The following is a 19,231-nucleotide window of genomic DNA, read 5'->3' on the forward strand; positions in this document are numbered from 1 at the left end:
GACAGTGGCGGTCAGGGGCTCAATGTCAGGATGGAGATTGGTGACAAGGGGTGTCTCTCTGGTCAGTACTGGTACTGATACACTTTAACATCTTCATCGATGACTGTGTTACTGAGTGTGCTCAGCAAATTTGCAGATGACGCTAAGCTGTGTGGTACAGTTGACATTCCTGAGGGACAAGATGCTATTTCTCTAAATCTAGAGACCTAGTTATGCTTGAGCAGTGGGCCCATGTTGGCGAACCTGAAAGGCAAAAGGTCAGCGTGCTTGGATAAACAGCCACACACCAATATGGTTACATATAGTGTGTCAATTTATTGCCCAAAAAGCCATACTTTTACAGCAGACAGACGAGGGCATCCAAAAATCACACACATTAATTGGAGGAAAGCTACTGCAATAACAACCCTAGAAGCCCCCTTCAAAGCCACGAGCCATTCATTCTTATCCTAGAGGTGTTCTTGGTACTCATGCTGTTTATCCTGCTCCGCAGCTGCTTTGTGAAGTCCTTATCTTGATCCATGGCTGCTGCTCTGCAAAATTCTTCTTGTATTACAACAGGCCCAGGAGAACATTGGGAGGTTCAGCAAATCCAAGTGCAAGGTCTTGCATCTGTATCATAGCAATTGCTACTCACTACAAGCTGGGAGACAAAAACATTGAGCACAAGCTTGCCAAAAAGGACTTGGGGGTACTGGTGGGTGGGAAGCTGGACATGAGCCAGCAATATGCCCTTACAGCCCAGAAAGCCAACCGTATCCTGGCCTGCATCAAAAGAAGTGTGGCCAACAGGTGAAGGGATGTAGTCCTGCCTCTCTACTTTGTGCTAGTGAGATCTTAACCTGGAGTACTGCATCCAGATGAGGAGTCCTCAGTACAGGAGAGACATAGATCTGTTGGAGTGCATCCAGAGCAGAGCCACAGAAATTATTTAAGGGACAAGGACAGGCTGAGAGGACTGGAGCTGTTCATGCTGGAGAAGAGAAGGGTCCAGGGGGAACACCTGATAGCGGCCTTTCTGTATCTAAAAGGTGGCTATAAGAAAGAAGGATACAGACTCTTTAGCAAGGTCTACTGTAACAGGTCAAGGGGAAATAGTTTAAACCTAAAACAGGGGATACTGTGTTAGACTGAATATAAGGAAGAAGTTTTCCCCCAATTAAAGTTTGGGAGGCACTGGGTCAAGTGATAGATGCCTTGTTCCTGGAGATATTCAGGATCAGACTGGACATGGCTCTGAGCAACCTAATCTAACTGTAGGTTTCCCCTTTCACTGCAGGGCAGTTGGACTAGATGATCCTTACAGATTCCTTCCACCTCAAATGATTCTATGATTCTGTGATTTTTAAAATAGACTTTTATCTAGTTTTTGCTCTCTTGCTGTCACTTGTGTGCACAGGGAAGCACAGGCACTTACAGAGAAAGTGGGTTAATGGACAAGGGAGCCCCTGGGCAGCGTTCTATGTCTTAACTGCCTAAATCCAGTGGCAGTGCACTGCTGAGGACTACTAAAATCCCACTAAACCAGCAGGGGAATGGCATCTGTGTGTGTCTATGCCCCTGCATATTGGTGCATTTGTTTGGAGTTGCATGGCTGCATGTACACAAGTGTAACTGATGTCAAGCTCATGAGAGTGTAGCATGTTCTAATTTCCATTCATCTTTAGGAAGCCTTCTAGAAAGTGTTGGGATGTGCAGGAAAGTTAAAAAAAAAGCTGGTTTGAATGTCATCTTTCATAAGTATGAGAAATGTTGTGCTCCTCTAAAGAACGGAGAAACTTGACCTTTCTTATGCTCTTTTGTCTGCTGGAGCTTTCACGTTTCTGACAAAACTTAAGATATAAGATACTTTTAATGCTGTACTTTCACTTTGATTTGAAGGAAATATGGAGAGATTCTAGTGAGAGAAAAACGAAAACATAAATAAAAATGTATTTCTGGAAGTGTTAATAAAAAATCTGGGATAGATCTGTTTTTTGATGCACTCATAATTTGATGTGTTCTTATGTATATTTTCAAGGCTGAATATTAATAACTATGTCACTAACAGATATATGCAGAGCGTCACAGTTCTTGAGAATGCACTTAAAATCAACCGGCTGTCATTTTTAACAGGAAGCAGAGGCTAAACTCTGTCCCCCTGAGATGCTGGCAGAATCCACAGCTCCAATAAACAGAACAGGTGACTAGATGCCACTGACACTGTACACAGCTGTAGCTGAAAGATCATTTATCTTCCAGTTAAAAAGATTTAGCCCTTACAGTAAGCTATTCATCTGTGTCAGTCTAGAGAAGCTAAGGAAAGGCATGCCTTCTAATTCAAGTATGATTTTATTTATTTATTTTTAAGAGCAACATGCCATTTTGCATGAACACATTTCAAAATGTTTAGACAGTAACCCATTATTTTGGTAATTTGCTATGAGTTAGAGTGAGTTAGTCAATCTATCTAGATTGATAGATACTGTGTATCTATCACAGATATGCTCTTGAGAGCAGCTGGGCAGAGAAGGACCTGGAGGTCCTGATGGATGAAAGACTCAACGTGAGCCAGCAGTGTGCTCTGGCAGGCCGGAAAGCAGGGATAGGGAGGTGATTGTCCCTCTCTACTCAGCTCTTGTGAGGCCCCATCTGGAGTACTGTGTCCAGGTGTGGAGCTCTCAGTACAAAAAAGACATGGAGATTTTGGAAAGGGTCCAGAGGAGGGCCACGAAGATGATCAGGGGGCTGGAGCACCTCCCCTATGAGGACAGGCTGAGGGAGTTGGGTTTGTTCAGCCTAGAGAAGAGAAGGTTGCGGGGTGACCTCATTGCAGCCTTTCAATACCTGAAGGGAACTTTCACCCAGGAGGGGAGTAAACTCTTCGAAAGGGCTGATAATAGCAGGACACAGGGAAATGGTTTTAAGCTAAAAGAGGGAAGATTTAGGTTGGATGTTAGGGGGAAGTTCTTTACTAGAAGGGTGGTTAGGTCCTGGAACAGGCTGCCCAGGGAGGTTGTGGATGCCCCGTCCTTGGAGGTGTTCAAGACCAGGTTGGACAGGGCCCTGGGCAACCTGATCTAGTAAATGTGTATGTTTGGTGGCCCTGCTAGGCAGGGGAGTTGGAACTACATGATCCTTGAGGTCCCTTCCAACCCGGGTCATTCTGTGATTCTTGTGATTCTGTGTACCTTGGGAGCTAAAAGCTGCTGCTGTATTTAGCTAAATAAAAGGTGTGTTAGAGTAGTTAACTAGCAGTGGAAGGGAATTATCTTTCATTTTATGCACCTTTGCAGAACACTGCACAGCTTAAAAGCCCTATTCCATATCCCTGCACTAACACCATGTTGAACATGATTCTGGTCTGACTCTTCTAAGTTGGAACAGGTTGGTAACAATCATGAAACTTTATTTGGGATAATTGATGAATGATACAGGGTCAAAGCCAAGGAGTGAAAACCGCAAAAAACAGAAGTGAGAATAGTATGATAATCTGAAAGTTGTTACTTATTGAATGCAGTAATATTTGCTTCCTGGTCCAATCAATAATCAAACTAAACTGTGAAAGTCTGCCTTAAAAATATGCTTGTACTCTCTGTCTACAGTTTTTAGCTATTATTGTTAGAGAAGGATTAATTTCAAGAGCCCTTCTCTATGTAATTGCCATCATTTCTGGGGGCATTTAATTAATGTAAATCAACATGCATAAAGCTTAAAATAGCTCAAACCCACCGAGCTTTAATAAGTAGGTCTTTTTCCTGGCTTGCCTTTGCAATGTAGTACAGACAGTTGTACTGGAAGGCCAGAGAGAAGCACAAATCAAATGAGCCAAACATGAGTTGGAAATAGGTGTCATAGAGATAGGATTCTCTCCTCCCTCTCCTCTTCATTAGTGGTAGCTTCTGCTGCTGCACTGCCTGCAAGAAGAAAAGATTTCTATTCATTGTGAAGAAGGCCATGCTGAGCCACCAGATTATTTCTTATTTTGGTGCCTTATTCTGTCATCCAACCCCTTACACTAAAGCTTTCAAGCCTCTGTGCCTTAGAACACGTTGTCTCCACAAGTGCATCTTTTGAAGTGTCCCTGGAGAACAAATTATCAGCCAGTCTGAGTTTTATCTAGCCTTTAATTATAGAGATTAGTATCAAATCCTTGAATTGCTGTAGCTATCAGCGAGAGAAAAGACATGGAACAGCTGTGCGATGTATTCTTATTACTAGTTACGGTCAGTAATGTTAATGTTCACAGTAAGTGAAGTGTGACAGTGTTCTATCCTAGTCCTCAGTCCTGTATAGCTGCTGAAGCTGGAAGCCAGGAGAAGGATGGGAATTGCAATGGGAGAAATTAGTTCTAGTTTTACGGTGCTGATAATGAAAAGACCCAGAGAAAATATACATAGGACTGACTGTAGATCTTACATTCTCCTAGGCGAGATGGAGAATAGGATCCCTTGCTGTTTATAAACAGTTTCAATGCAGGATGTTAGTTGTGGAGATGTATCTCGTATTTAAAGCCCGATAATGTAAGCTACGTAAATAAATAAATAAATAAAGCTACAGCAGCAGCTCTTGCATATTCTTGAATATGAAATAGTATCTGGAGGATATATCATGTCTCACTGTATGTAGTTGACTGTGTATGTGCGCTCACCTGCTCCTGTGTGAAGTGTCAGAAGTTCATACTTCTGGGCATTTTGTATCTGAAATTCAATGAATTTAGTCTTTTCATGGAGCGTACCAGAGCATCATCACATGTATTTCAGGCTTCTTCATGGTGGTCTCTAAATCCTCAAGACTATAAAATGTGGAAATATTTTAAAAACAATGAAGATGTGTAGGAATTGAAAGATAAATCAATTTAAAGTTAAATCAGTTCAGATTTTCAAAATCTGGATGTGGATAAAAAAAATCATTCATACACTAGAGTTCGAATATAGGGCAGATTATTTTTTATTATTATTATTTTTTTAACCAGTAACAACAGTAAGAAATTACATGGGGCTTTTTGTCGTATTTCCATTAGCACAGTTTAGTGCTCTCTGACACAACCAAAAATATTTTGAAGGAAGTAGAACAAACAGCGGTTTTCTGGAACAGTTCTACTAAGATTCATGCTGTTTCTGCAGTTTTGCTTTTACTGGAGGTTCAGTTTGAGCTGTATTAGGATTAGATTGGTGTTGTTTGGGGTCAGTTGTAATTACATTATGTTATAAAAGGTACTTACATATCTGGGTACAACAGTATTCTTGAAAAACCATTACCATAATGCTGTGCTTACTTTGCACAGGATTTCTGAAATGTCTTATCGTTGTACATATTCAGTTTTTCCCCTCTGCCATCCAGAGTGTTTGTGTTGAGTTTCTGGATGTGGCTCTGTGCAGCTTGGTCCGGTGGTTGGTGACCCTGCACATAGCAGGGAATTGAAACTACGCCATCACTGTGGTCCTTTTCAACCCAGATCATTCTGTAATTCTGTGATTCTCCTATGTTAAGCACAGCTATCACTTTGTATGCATGACATGCGATGACTTCACAGACTGCATGTGACTGAATCAAAGACTGCAGTTTATCTTGGTAGCGTTAACTTCAGCATGCTGAATGGCCCAAATGTTTCACAATATACAATTTGTAACAGGTATTTCAGGACCATAGTTGAAGTTTGTATGCTGTTATGAATATATCTTGCATGCTATTTTTAAGGAAATATATATGATTTTATATTTTGATGTTACTTATAACAGTAAGATATAATAATTATTAGCACCTCAATCAAATTAACGTCAATCATTGCAGTATATTTGGCTGGCTTTAAAATCACAGGAATGTAAGTATTCATATGGCTTCAGCTCAGGGATGTGGACCTCCTCAGATCAAGTCTATTTCTGTCAGGAGACCTCCTCAAAATATTTTGTCATTTGTTCTGGCTGGAACACATGTCTCAAATGACCAAGCCACATGCAGTTTGGTCTTTATGTCTTTAAACTGTATACCTGATGTGCTTGTTTTATTCATAAATGGCAAGTACATGTTTGTATTTATGCGTATGAATTCTGCCTGAAGTTGCAGGTGAAACGTTCAAATAGGACTGCAGATAAATATGTTGCCATTTTAGCTTATCCTTTCCTCCTTGACTGATCCTCAGAAAAAAATATTGTACTTTGATGTTAAAATAGGAAGGAATTATGACCTATTTATTTTTAATAGACTTTCCTAATTGCATTAATGCTGAACAGATATCCTTTCAACAGCATAATACACCAATTATGTGCTTCCTGTGTAAGGAAAAGAAAGCCACACATAGTTATTCCTCTTGTTTCTTCTGTTAAGAATACTTATTTAACATAAAATGCTTTGTAATGGTATTCTGATCTGTAGAGATTTAGATAATTAACTAAGCAGAACTCGTAAGCTAAAGAAATAGCAGATTGGGAACAGAGAGTGACCTTACACTGTACTACCATGAAATCATCATCAGTTTCTAATTTAAAGTATTACTGTTCAGATAAGTGCTTAACTGGATGCTAGTCAGTATCTGTGTTATATACATATACAAATGTATATATATATACACATACAAATAACTTGAATCTGTAGGCTAGCAGCACAGGAATTATTGGTATATATCAAATATCCATTTGATGGAGTATGGTGTGTTGCTGGTCACTGAGGTATACAGTACTTATAGGCAAAATGTAAATGTGCTATCAGCACTTGTGCGCTTTGCAAGTAGGAAGCAGGAATCTGGCTGTTGTCTTCTGTATGAGATATTTTGGCTACTATAGTAACCTTTTATATATCTAAGGTTATTTTTTGGTTTTTGTTTGTTTAGTTTGAGATTTGTTTATTTATTCATTTACATTTAAGGACTCCTTTCTTTGCAAGAGGTGACCTAGGAGAGCTGTTAAGGTCTCTAATTTTTGCCTTTAAAATCGCTGTGAAAGTTTAGAGCTCTGTGATCTGGTGGAAGGGAGATATCAGCCTGAGAGGAAGCTTACATTGATAGCTTACATTTCTCTCCTTACCTTTGGACCTTTTCTTCTTAACAACAGTAAACACAGAGATCAATGGATGCATTTTCTATCTGAAAGCTAAGAGCTTGAGGGTTCAGAAAAATCAAACTCCCTGTGTGGAAGAGGCTGCAGTTATTCATGTTCTCCATAAATTAAAACTAAGACATACTTTGTTAAGTGAAAAAATAGAGGATACTGCTCACCTACTGTCACGGAGTTCTCTCTAGAGCTCACTCCGGGACAGTGGGAACAAACCCGGGGGAGCAGGAACAAAAGTCCCCCCCCCCTTTTCTCTATCGGCACTGTACGACACTGCGCGGCCCGGCCCGGCCACGTGCGTTTCGGGAGAGGGGAAGGGAAGGGAGATTGCGATTGAGTCTAACAAAAAATGAAGGAGAAAAAAAGGTGATCTGAGAACGAACGGCAGTTTAATAACCTAATAACGCTAAACAACAACAAGAGAGTTTCAACAAAGAGAATACCAAGTCCCCAATCTCACCGATGGAGCTGTGGAAGGCGGGAAGCTCCGACCACGTTGTCTCCTCGCAGGGAGCCGGGCCAGCAACCCCGTCCCCTTCCTCCCTTCCCTTCCGGTGCCCCACCCCACATGCCCATTTAAGGCAGTCCACAGAAAAAAAAACTTGTCCCCTTTACTCCCATTATTAGGCATGGTGTTCTGATGTGGAATACCAACACCAACCAAATTGCAAAACCATAACACCTACGTAGAAACTGTCAATTATAGGTTAATGTTGAAATATTAATGTGATTTATTCTTTTTGCTGTATTCATTCTCTTACCAAAATAATGGTTGTCTTTTGAATTAGCTAGGGCTGCAATTTCAGAAGGGATGGCAGATTGTCTGTAACACTTAACAGAGATGATTCCTTTATGTATTCAGCAAAGCTGAAGAAGAAGTAGATGTCTTGATTAAGTCATTAATATCTCTTCATATGTGATTTTTCCACTTCTTACTTCTTCCTTAATAGAATTTTGAAGTAATTTTTTGTGAAAACTTTGATTGGGATGTGTGAAACTGAACTAAACTGTAAACAAAATTAATCTCTCATAGGGTGGGATCCTTGTTCTCATATTTTGTTTATGCTTACCCAGACTTTTAAACGGAAAATAATAGGATGATATACCTTCAAAGAAATTGTTGTATTCTTTTGTAATATAGAAAGTGCTTCAATTTACTTTTAAAGTACAATTTAAATGATTTTTTCTATAATTTTTCATATTTTTAAATCAATAGTTCATGTGCTTACTGTGAAGTTAACATTTAGTACTACATACTCTCTGTTTCTACAAAGAGAACATATCTCTGTGCTACATACCATTTATGAGATAAAACTGAACTGTGAAATAGAATGTCTGCCTTCAGTCAGCAGAATATTTATAAGTTCTGAAGCTTGCAATTCTGTTTGGGTAGTGTGTGAAGTTGGTGGCTACAGTGACGATCTGGCTATTACACTATGAAAGAAAGGTTGTTTATTATATAGCAGCTCTCCACAGACCTTGGCTGTGCTGGACGATGACCAATACAATTAATATAATTTGTTCCCTTGGTGCTGTACCAATTGTTTATCTGCTAAGGCACACACATCCACTATAATAGGACAAGATGATGTGGCATGGAGCTGCAGTTTGGCACTGAAGTAATAATCATCATGATAAATATCACAAGGTGTCACCAGCACTGTGCAAAACAAGTCACCGTTCTCACTTAAGATATGTAATCTGTATATTTTTATTTTTGAATCTTTTCAGTGGGCACTGTGGTGCTCTGTGAGACTTTGGAATGACGAAACTGCTGAACTCTGTAGTACAAGTGTGAGTGGAAAACACCAAGTTGATCTCATTCCCTCCTGTAGATCTTTCCGAGCTTGTCCCAAGCCTGGGTGGTAAATCATGATTCCACTTCCCTACTTTTTATTTCTTCCAGAGAAAAGTTTTCAAAGTGATTGATAGTTATTTCTTCTATTTATACTGTTTTTTGTTTGTTGTTGTTTTATTTCCCTCTATTCTTAATTGCACAGAATACATATAAGGATTAGATGTAGTAGTTCACTTAATGTGCTACCTCTTGATAGAAAATTTTTTATGAGATAACATGTCCTTAACTTTTTTTTTTCCTTGAACGTCCTGTGTATTTAGTAGTATTTTAAATCTTTCCCCTGAGATCCAAGCACTTCACTTTAGTTTTCTGTCTTTTTCTCATTGAATGCCAGCATTATGTATCTTCAAATAAAACTGAGGTTTTTTGTTGTCATTGTCGTTGTTTTTTACAGGAGTGTATTTTGTATCTTCTGTCTCATTAACATGAAAATTAACATCAGCAGAGCAAAAATGAATATTTTAGATTGCCACTGTTTATTTCCTTTCAGCACACTTTAATTAAAGTGGCGTTTGTTTGCCTATAATATCACCATTCCCTAATCAATGTACTGAGCAAGCACCATGGTGACAAGATAAGTTGCTTTGTTTTGTTCCATATGTCTGTGTTCCAATTTTTCCATAGTTTTAATTGGTTCCCTGCAGAATAACATTTACAAGCATATGGTATGGAAAATGCTGACTGCATTTGTTATCATATATTTTAGTGCATTGGTGGCACTAGATCACTAAGCCTTTAAATGTGATTATGAGGTTATTTAATGTGTTCAATATTGTGCTTACAACATAGAAAAAATCTGCAGTGAGACAAATGGTATCAAAGAAATATGTTTGAATTTCTTCTCAATGCTTCAAGGATAGATGGGGAAGCCTGATTCATATGAAACATTCATACTTTGTCATCTAAGAGCAATCTGAAAAGGTCTGTGGGGGGTGCTTGTCATCACAAGAGGAATGTGCATAGGAATGTGGAATGCAGAGAAGACAAAATACAGGATATGCCAAATATTATTGACTTCTGAAGAAGTGCACTTGGCAATGAAATGACGAAACAAAGTGTAGAATCTGCCCTTGAATCTCACATAAACATGTGTGAAGGTATGAAATCAACCATATTAATGTGGATGTTGGTTTAGCACATAATCTGTTTTCTTGCTGAGAAAAATCCACCAGTTTGTTTTCAGACTACTCCAAGAAGAGCTCAATGGGTCATAGCACATATTAATGATACCTTTGGATTTTGTGAGCAGACTGGCAAGTCAGACACAGCCCAAACAGTCGGAGAAAGAGGGTGAACCCTCATCACAGAGACCAGGAAGATTTCAAATGTAGGGATGAATCTTCTGCATATGGATACAAGAGATGCCATATTCCTTCTGCCTCTAGCCTGAACCCAGCATAACTTACCTCTATCTAGAACTCTAAATACATTCTAAATTTTTCCTACTTTTGTGTCATTTATGTGCAGTGGATGAATCTATCCTCTAGGTTTATTAGCGAGTAGACATATACTGAGAAGCAATACAACAGAGTGATCATATGTTTTGTGTTGCTCGAATAGAGTACATCTGTGGATCTGCCACAAGTGCTAGAGTGACAGTAGTATGGTGATCTGTATTATATAGGTATAACCAATTGCTGTATGAGTATAAAAAGGCAGCATCTTATAAGAATAAGATACACATTTCTCTAATGGAAACATCTCAAGTTAAAGAATAGATTAGTTTGCAAAATCAAGTGATGGTTTTATTCTGAGCATACATTTCTTAGTGCACTGTCACTTCATTAGTAAGCACAGTGTTGCAAAATAATTTTAATCTCTGCTCAATTTCTGCAACAAAATGACCTCAGAAAAAGATACTTGGAATCAAGCTTGTTATAAGAATAGAATTTCCTCATGGACAAAGAAACTGGCATTTATGAGAAAAGGCTTTTGGAAAAATTATTTTGGGAATAGTGTTTGCAGCATGAAGGACAGCAGAGAGATACCACTGGGTGATTTTCAGTGTGGAAAAGGATTTAGCAACTAAAAATGCTAGTAATGCAAAACCAACAACAATAATAAAAATACTCCCACCAAGACAAAAACCAAAGAACGGTAACAACAAAAACAATTAAAAACATTATTTCGGAGACAATCTTATGTGAGAGCAGAGAAAAAGTTAAAGACATTTTAAAATTATGATATTTTCTAAATCTGAACAGAAAAGGCAAAGTTGAATCAGACTTTGGCCTCCTGATCATCTTTTTCAGTTATGACCTTCCCTTCAAACTGACGATATGCGTTTAATGGCAGAGAGATAGTGACTGTATTTTACTGTTAATATGGACTGTTTATATGTCTTGTATCACTTAAAGTGTAGCTCATGGGGAAGAGCAGACCTAAAGCAAAATGAAAATGTGAAAATGTAACCACATTATGTTTGTGTTAAGTGCAATCTAGTCTCAAATTTCCACAGTGCATTAATGAAAACTTAGAAGAAATGCTGAGTTCATACAGTATTAAAAAAAAATAAAATAAAAAAAACAGTACGGGGTAAAAACTATATGTTATATATAAACAAACAGAATTCTGTCTCATGTGATCACATATGGAGCAAGGCTGTTGGTTCACTTCAGGATGTGATCTCTCTTCAATTTGCTACCTATCACATAAGGCTTATTCTAGCTAAGAAACATGAAGCTATGAAGCTCAGCTCCAAAGGCTCAGTAAATTTATTGTCAGTTGGAAGATTGTTTCATCCAACAGAGGACAACTTAATGTTCTTGCGCACCCTTAGATCAAATGTTAAGTCTATGGTAGAGGCAGGTAAATGGACTATGTTACCTGACTATGAATTCCCTTGACTTCTCTTTAAAAAGAAAAAGAAAAAGAAAAAGAAAAAAAAAAAGATAAAACCATCACTTTTTTTTTCTTTTTCTTTTTTTTTTTTCTTTTTCTCTCAGTCTTTCTTTATTTTCTACAGTTTATTCAAATTTTGCAGTGTATGTTGTAGGGAATTATCGATACCAATCACCACTTGGCACACTATGGAACAGATTAAATTAACATGACCTGCTCCTCAGGTAAATGTGCTCTCTACTTTTACCTCATTTGTTTTTGGTGTCTCAGGGAACACTTTTATTCTGTAAGAGCAATCTGTAAGTTGATGAGTGCAGTCAACTGCTATGAATGACAGGCAATCTAGTCTCACCTTTGCACATTCAGTTGGAAAGGAGAGAGAAAAAGAATCATGTAACTTGACCTGAAAATTCAAAGGTGTGCTGTTACTGACTTCAGGAACTAAAGATAACTTGGAGTATGAATAGCACTTGTTCTTTGCAAGGCTGAATTGCTGTATAATGTACTGCTGATGTGCAGGTGGTGGGTGAGAACACTAGTCATGCAGAGAACATAACTCATTTGTTGTTCAAATTAGTGTGGCATAAAACAAAAAGAAGAGCTTTGATTTTCTACTTTAGTAGTCTCTTTTATAGGAAATCTTATTGACTGGCTGTTGAAGTACTGCTGAGTCAGGATTAAATAATCATTCTGCTGGGAACATTTTCCTTTTTCAGCCATACTAGAGTATATCCTGTTATGACTTGGCAGAAAAGGCACTATGATCTCTTATTGAGCCTAAGGTCATTTGAATAAGTTTCTCCCCTCCTCAACTTATTATAAACACATAGTTTTCTTTTATTTCCTAAAATGTCTAAAGGGAGTTTTTTTCTTGAAGTAAAACAAGGATCAAAACACCAGTGTAAAAGTTAGGTTTCCAGATACAGGTGAACATGGGCATGTATGCATATCCCCCAAAAAATCCATTTTGAAAGTTAGATATTACTGGGTACTACTGACATCTGTGATCCAGTGCAAGTGGTGTCTCCAAAGCTGTCCCTCAGAGTAAAAATGTGAAGAAGCAAGAGTGTGTGAACATATAAAACTTCTGTATGATGCAAAATCAGTGTCAAAACAATTGATGAAACAAATGTAACCTCCAAAGGAGACAACAATTTTGATGTTTTTAATTACGTGATGCTTCTTTTGATATTTAAATAGCATCTGTGCATTGTATGTTTTCTCCAACACTTTTTTTCCAAAATGGCACTAGGCATAATTATTCATATCTATATTCACGGTGATAGTAAATTTTCACAGAATTAGGAGAAGCTGTTGCCTAAATGGTAGAGAGCCCTTGCAGGGAGATTATGAAAAATTTAGAGGACTCTGGGTGCCACAACAGAAGGCCATGTAACCATTAGAAAGCACCCACAGGAGGGCTACAAAAGTAGCAAAGCGTCCTGTGGGCAGGATGTAAGAGAAGCAGCTGAGGTCCCTGGGTCTGTTCAGCCCAGAGCACGGCAGGTTGGGGGAGGGCTTCATGGCTGCTGCAGCTCCTCACAGGGAGCAGAGGGGCAGCGCTGAGCTCTGCTCTTTGTGGCAGTGACAGGGCCCGAGGGAACGGCATGGAGCTGTCGGGGGAGGGGTGGCTGGGGGATAGTGGAAGATTCTTTGCTTTAAGGCGATGGGATGGGTGTGTAACAGGCTGCCCAGGACAGTGCTCCTAACCTGGCAGTTTATGAAGCATTTGGACAGTGCTGTCAAACATGGAGTTTGGTTTTTCATTGCTCCTGTGTGGAGATGGGAGTTGGACTCAGTGATGCTTGGGGGTCCCTTCTACCTTGGGATATTGTGCGATTCTGTGATGTGAATGAATGTATGTGGTAAATAAGTTAGTAGATATTTCAATAACAATCAGAGCAGACTTGCATGCAGACATAAAATCAATTCAAAATAAGAAGACAGTAGATATTTTTCATTGGTAGGAATTATTTATTTTACAATCTGAAGTTTGTCTGTTTGCAGAATGCCACATTGGAGCTTGTTGGTAACGCAGCAGTATTGAACTGAATTCTCAGCAGCAATGTGTCTGTTCCAATTCTTGATTAGAAATGACTTGAAAAGAAAGTTCCTGGAATGATATAGGGTGAGGATTTCCTTTCTCAGCGAGCATGCTGAGTAGTTAGCCTGCCCTCATGTCCGTTATAAATTTCAGGGATTAACACGCTGCTGTGTTTCTAGGAAACAGCATTTTTTATTCTTTATTTTTAAAGAAAAGTATTTGTAGAAAGCTCTCAACTATTAAATACAGCTTTTAAAGTATTAACTTCAAAAGTCCAGTAAAGCTTGGCTATGTGCAGTCACCATAAGAGAAACCAATGCAGGTAAAACCTGGTGAAGCATGTATGTCAGCTAGGCTCCAAGAAAGCTGCACATGCACAACAACTAAGATGTGAAGACATTTTGCTGAGCTCTGTTAGAGATTAATAATTGTTTTTTATCATCATTTACAGATCTTATTCCATATGAATATTTAATTCAGTATACAGAAGAAACAGTGATATTTTATGTCTTTCTATTCTTTCCTGAGAGTTACTTAGAATTTTTATGACCCTTTCCCTCATCATACTTTTGCATCTACCCCACAAAAGCAGGTCTGGATTTAGACAACTGCCCTATTATTATATTATATTCTGCCATTGGCATTGATGTTTCTAGTAAAAGCTATTTTGTTCAATACAGATCAAGCAGGTAAAGATTAAAATATAGCACACTTGAAACTTTCTATTTTAAATTATGTTCTCTTGGCAAGAATCTGTCATATAACTGCATTTTTATAACTATTTCAATAAAGTACAACATATATCATATACCGTATGTGATAAATGTAATGTTCTGTTCTCAAAAATAAGAGAAAACAAAATACTTAGTGGGATGGCTTTTTTCAGGTCAGTATAAAGCTTTCTAGAGAAAAGACTTATGAAATATTAAAGTAACTTGAACTTGGCATAAAATATTAAACTAACTTTGCCTTGGCTACAAACCATTTGTTTGACAACAGAGAAGGATAATCAACTTTAAAACCTTCAGATTGATGGAGATATAACACTGGCTAATGTTATGAGGCAAATGTACTTTATTCTCTGAAAAGACTAGAAAAATTGTAGCTCTGGACTGGGGGTACAATCCCATAGTTACAAAGTAGTATAAAAATCCTCTTGTCTAAGTAGAAGTCTCCGAATCTCAGTTGAATATTTCTACAGATGACCAGCTTTTTTCTCGTGCATCTGCATGAAAACTGAGCACATTTGCCTAGCAGCCATGGTAGCTCTTCAGCAGCAATCTTGGAGCAGCTTTCAGAGTTGTGTCTGGCACTGAATTAGCATGTGACTGTGCAGCTTCTTTTTTATTAATATGCTTCTGTTGAGCCATAGAGGTGCTTTCTTCAAAGAAATACTATCCTTGACAGGTACTGCACTATCAGCCTGTGCAGCAAAATGTACTGATCTCATTATGGGTGAAGGATAGAAGATCCAGTGAGATTTGAAGCAAAAAGAAAATAATTGTCAGAAAGCAAGACTGTGTGTCTGAGAGTATGTGTGTGTAGGAAGGGGAGGGGAAAGATACAGTGTTGTTTTGTTTTTTTTTTCATTTGACCCAGCAAAGGTTCCTGCTTAATACCAGAGTAAGTGTTCAGGATCTCTTATCATTCAAGATCATTTTCCCTTCTACTTTGACAGAAGAAAAAAGGAAATGAATGTTTTCTTTGACTGAGGTAGTATAGTTTGATGAATCACTGTAGCAATATATCCTAGCCAAAGTTCTTGCAAACGTGGTTACCAGTATATGCAGTAGTTTTGAATGAATCAGCTGTTTGATGCAACTAAGAACAAATAAAATATATTTTTCACCACAGATTCATAAAGATACAATTGCCATACTGGACCTTTTGTGGGATTAAAGATAACAAAACTAGGTAAATACCAGACTTACTTCACCATAGCAAAGTGTTACAAGAGATCTCTAACTGGATTACAGAAATATCTAAATGCTTATAAATCAGATTTTGTGAGCATCTTTGAGTATTTATCTGTACGGATGTGATCAGAACTGAGTTATCCTGACTGATGCCCTCTGAGAATGGCACATTGTTTCCTTAATTCATTTTATCTTAGACATCTGGCTCTGGGCTTCTCTGCTGAGACTATTGCTTGGCAGGATAGATCCTGTCAGAAGTTTTGCTGTTATGGAAGAGGAAGCCTCACATCCATGTGCCCCTGTTTATCCTAGTTACTTGATGAGTAATAGTATGCAAACTAGTTTTGTCCAACAGAAAAGAAAGCAGTCTTTGAAGCTTGGAGAGTGTGCTTTACTATTACTTTTATGGAGAATATGGTTTCTGGAAGGTTATTAATAATACATAGTACTCGGATATTAAAAATTGATTCAGGGATTTGCATGTGGCGAGAGGAAATGCTTCTGAAGTTAAATATCTTGGACTTGTGAGAGGAGGAGAAGAATAAAATTATACTCAGGGAAAAGAAGAGCAGAGATCTGGAAAGGTGAAAAAAAAAAAAAGATATTTCTGTTCTTTAGAAGAGCATGTGAGAGTTATCAGGAGAGATCTTGATCTCCTAGGAAATAAAAAAGCCAGTAAATCAAATCACAGTAGACAGTAACAATAGCTAGTTTTGTGTTGGTTTCTGAACCAGGAGCAGCCATCAAAGCTGAGGATACAGTTCCTCCAGCTTCAGAATAGCTGCTGACAACTTAAGAAAGGAAGCTTTCCGCATAGGTCCATCAGAGTTGAAGATGTCACCTGAACTGCAGAATGCCATTTCTTTTATAAGCTCTTTGAAAACTGTCTTTTGTTGTGAAAGAAAGAGAGGAACAGCAGCCTGAGTTCTGCAGTACCCTTCTCTATGATAGATTTTAATGTCTTTAGAAGTTGTAGGAAGTGGTATTATGGCAAGACCTGGTTGTTCTTGAAAGACCACCTCCCGATTTGTTTCACTCATGGCTGATGGTATCTTTTTGCCAGTAATGACAAGCTGAGGAAGTGGTCCTGCTGTGAATACTGACTTACAATGTCTAAGACACTGAAATCAGGTTAAGATTTTTAAAAGTTGTTTTCATGGTCCTTTGTGCAGAACTGATGGACAGCACAGATTTGTGCTGATTTACTTGCAGTTTGGCAGTGTTGATCTTTTACTTAATGCACAAATGTGAAGCTATCTGTCCAGCACATACTAAAACAGTATTAAACCTGCTCAAGCATAACACTGGTCATCACTTGGCTTTTGACAAAGTATATGTGCTTTTGGTAGACAAGTGTTTCTTATGTTAAAATAGAATGGGGAAAATGCCATTTAGCTGTCTGAATAGTGTCATTGAATATGAAAATATCACCTGTGATTCTGACGTTGGATGAATACCCATTTCAAATAGTAAAGACATTTGGAGTTGTCTGTGTGCATAGATTGTACGAGTGGGATCTTTATCACTGAACTGGGGAATGAGAAGGCAAGTAATTCTGTATTAATGTGCTGACAGGGATTAGGGAGAACATGCATCTGATAATATGCTTCCCCAGGGATTTCCTTGGCCCTTGCATGTGCTGTGTTTTCCTCTGTACAGTTTATACTTAAAATCTATTAAATGCAGACACATTTTCATCAAATGTGATAAGAATATAAGTTTACCGAGGACATCTCCTTACAGAGAACAGAGCTAGAATATCACTGAGACTTCTCTTGCCTATCATCCAATGGAATAAAAGGACAGAAAACCAATCAAATCCAAAGGTAACCATCATCTTTGCAATAACAGTATTATTTTAAAGTGTGAAAAAGAGAAACTATGTAGAAATAAAATTTTGTTGAGTAAATATAGATATCTGAATGTATGTAAAAATATTCAGTAAGTAAGTGAAATAGTTTAAGAAATAAAGGATTTTTCTTTTCTATGGAGCTCTCTTTTCTCTCTTCTGGAGTACCGTGTCCAGTTCTGGGCTCCCCAGTACGAAAAAGACAGGGATCTCTTGGAAAGAGTCCAGTGGAGGGCCACAAAAATGGTGAAGGGCCTGGAGCATCTCCCCTGTGAAGAAAGGCTAAGTGAACTGGGTCTGTTTAGCCTTGAGAAAAGAAGACTGAGAGGGTACCTAATCCAGGTCTATAAATCTCTGAGGTATGGGGGGCAAAGTGGGGAGTTCAGACTCTTTTTGGCATTGTGTGGCGGTGACAGGACAAGGGGAAACGGCCAGAAACTGGAGCATAGGAATTTCTGCACGAATGTGCTCAAGAACTTTGTTATGGTGAGGGTGACGGAGCACTGGAACAAGCTGCCTGGAGTGGGGGTTGTGGAGTCTCCTTCTCTGGAGATATTCAAAACCCACCTGGATGCCTACCTGTGTGACCTGATGTAGGGAACCTGCTTTGACTGGTGAGTTGGGTTCGATGATCCCTGGAGGTCCCTTCCAACCCCTGTGATTCTGTGATTCTCTGATTCTGTGATTCTTTATTTAGAATTTAAACATTAATTAATTCTAAACAACTTAGAAACTTAATTTGTATTATACTGTTAACAGAATAACTGTTTTATTCTATTAGAAAAATCTCATTCTGTCAGCACCACCACCACCACCAACTTTGCTAAATGCCACAAATGAGAGATTAGAGTATGAAGTGTGGTAGTCTTGTGCAAATGAACATATTCTTACTCAGGGAGAGGTACTGTCACTAAAAGAACTGTCTGTCATGCATGAACTAAAAGCATATAATCCCTGGAGTGGCCTGAGAAAGGCTGTGTGCAACAGAACACCTTCAGAAAGTTGTTTTCTCTTCCCTTTCCTTCGAGAAAAAGTTGACAGTAGCCTCCCAGTTTCCTCTACCTCGTATCTGAGTTCTTTAGGTAGAAATTCTCTGGAAGAAGCCAGCAGTCATTCAGCAATGGAGTACATTAACAGCCTGAACAGGAAAAGACACCCTCTTGCTGTGTATGTTTGTGCTGCTGTAACAAAAGAACACAGCTATTAAGCTCTGTCTCAGATTTGTTGCAAAGCTCTTGAGGACAGATTGAAGAAATGGCTGTCCTTCCACAGTCTTTTCTGGTTCGTTTGTGTTGATGAAATATCAGTTAGTGGGTAGCTTGTTGACTTCTTTGGATAATGAAGAAGTTATGATCTCTTGAGCTTTCTTGTTCTACTGTATTCACTTTGTAATTCACTCTTTAGAGCAGTGCTTTTCTTATTTCTTCAAAAGTGTAGGGTTCATAAACTTTCAGTCTTTGAATTCCTTAATTTTCTTGTAATTATTTTGTCCCCACTCTTAACTCCAAAAGTTTGGAGAGAGTTAGGATGTGATAGCTCACGCAAGTGAGTGAAATACACTTTCTTAAATATTCATATGTATATATTAATGTGAAAGCTTCTTTATGTAGTTGTGAAGACAAAGTGATTCTTCTATCTTTGGTAGTTCTCAACAATTTCTACTGGTTTGAAGACTGCAGTGTACCTCTGTAACGA

The 19,231-nt window shown here is 38.4% G+C and overlaps 1 protein-coding gene and 1 long non-coding RNA gene across 15 annotated transcripts in view; one reads left to right on the forward strand and one right to left on the reverse strand.

Moving 5' to 3' along the window:
- PRUNE2 (prune homolog 2 with BCH domain) overlaps positions 1-19,231 on the forward strand; it is a 136,503-nt gene that overhangs the window by 11,469 nt on the left and 105,803 nt on the right. The gene's annotated exons all lie outside the window — the stretch shown is intronic.
- Positions 291-11,642, reverse strand: LOC116652478 (uncharacterized). Of its 4 annotated transcripts, none has more exons than XR_014939767.1 (4): positions 7,489-11,642; positions 4,631-4,774; positions 3,712-3,896; positions 291-1,035 (listed from the first exon to the last, which is right to left on the reverse strand). It is a non-coding gene; the product is annotated as an uncharacterized LOC116652478 (long non-coding RNA). The 4 variants fall into 4 exon arrangements; XR_014939768.1 differs by having other exon boundaries at positions 7,002-11,642; XR_014939769.1 differs by lacking the exon at positions 4,631-4,774.

This window comes from Coturnix japonica, chromosome Z, assembly GCF_054131305.1.
Source record: "Coturnix japonica strain WE chromosome Z, WE-NBRP24, whole genome shotgun sequence".
Classification (NCBI taxonomy): Eukaryota; Metazoa; Chordata; class Aves; order Galliformes; family Phasianidae; genus Coturnix; species Coturnix japonica.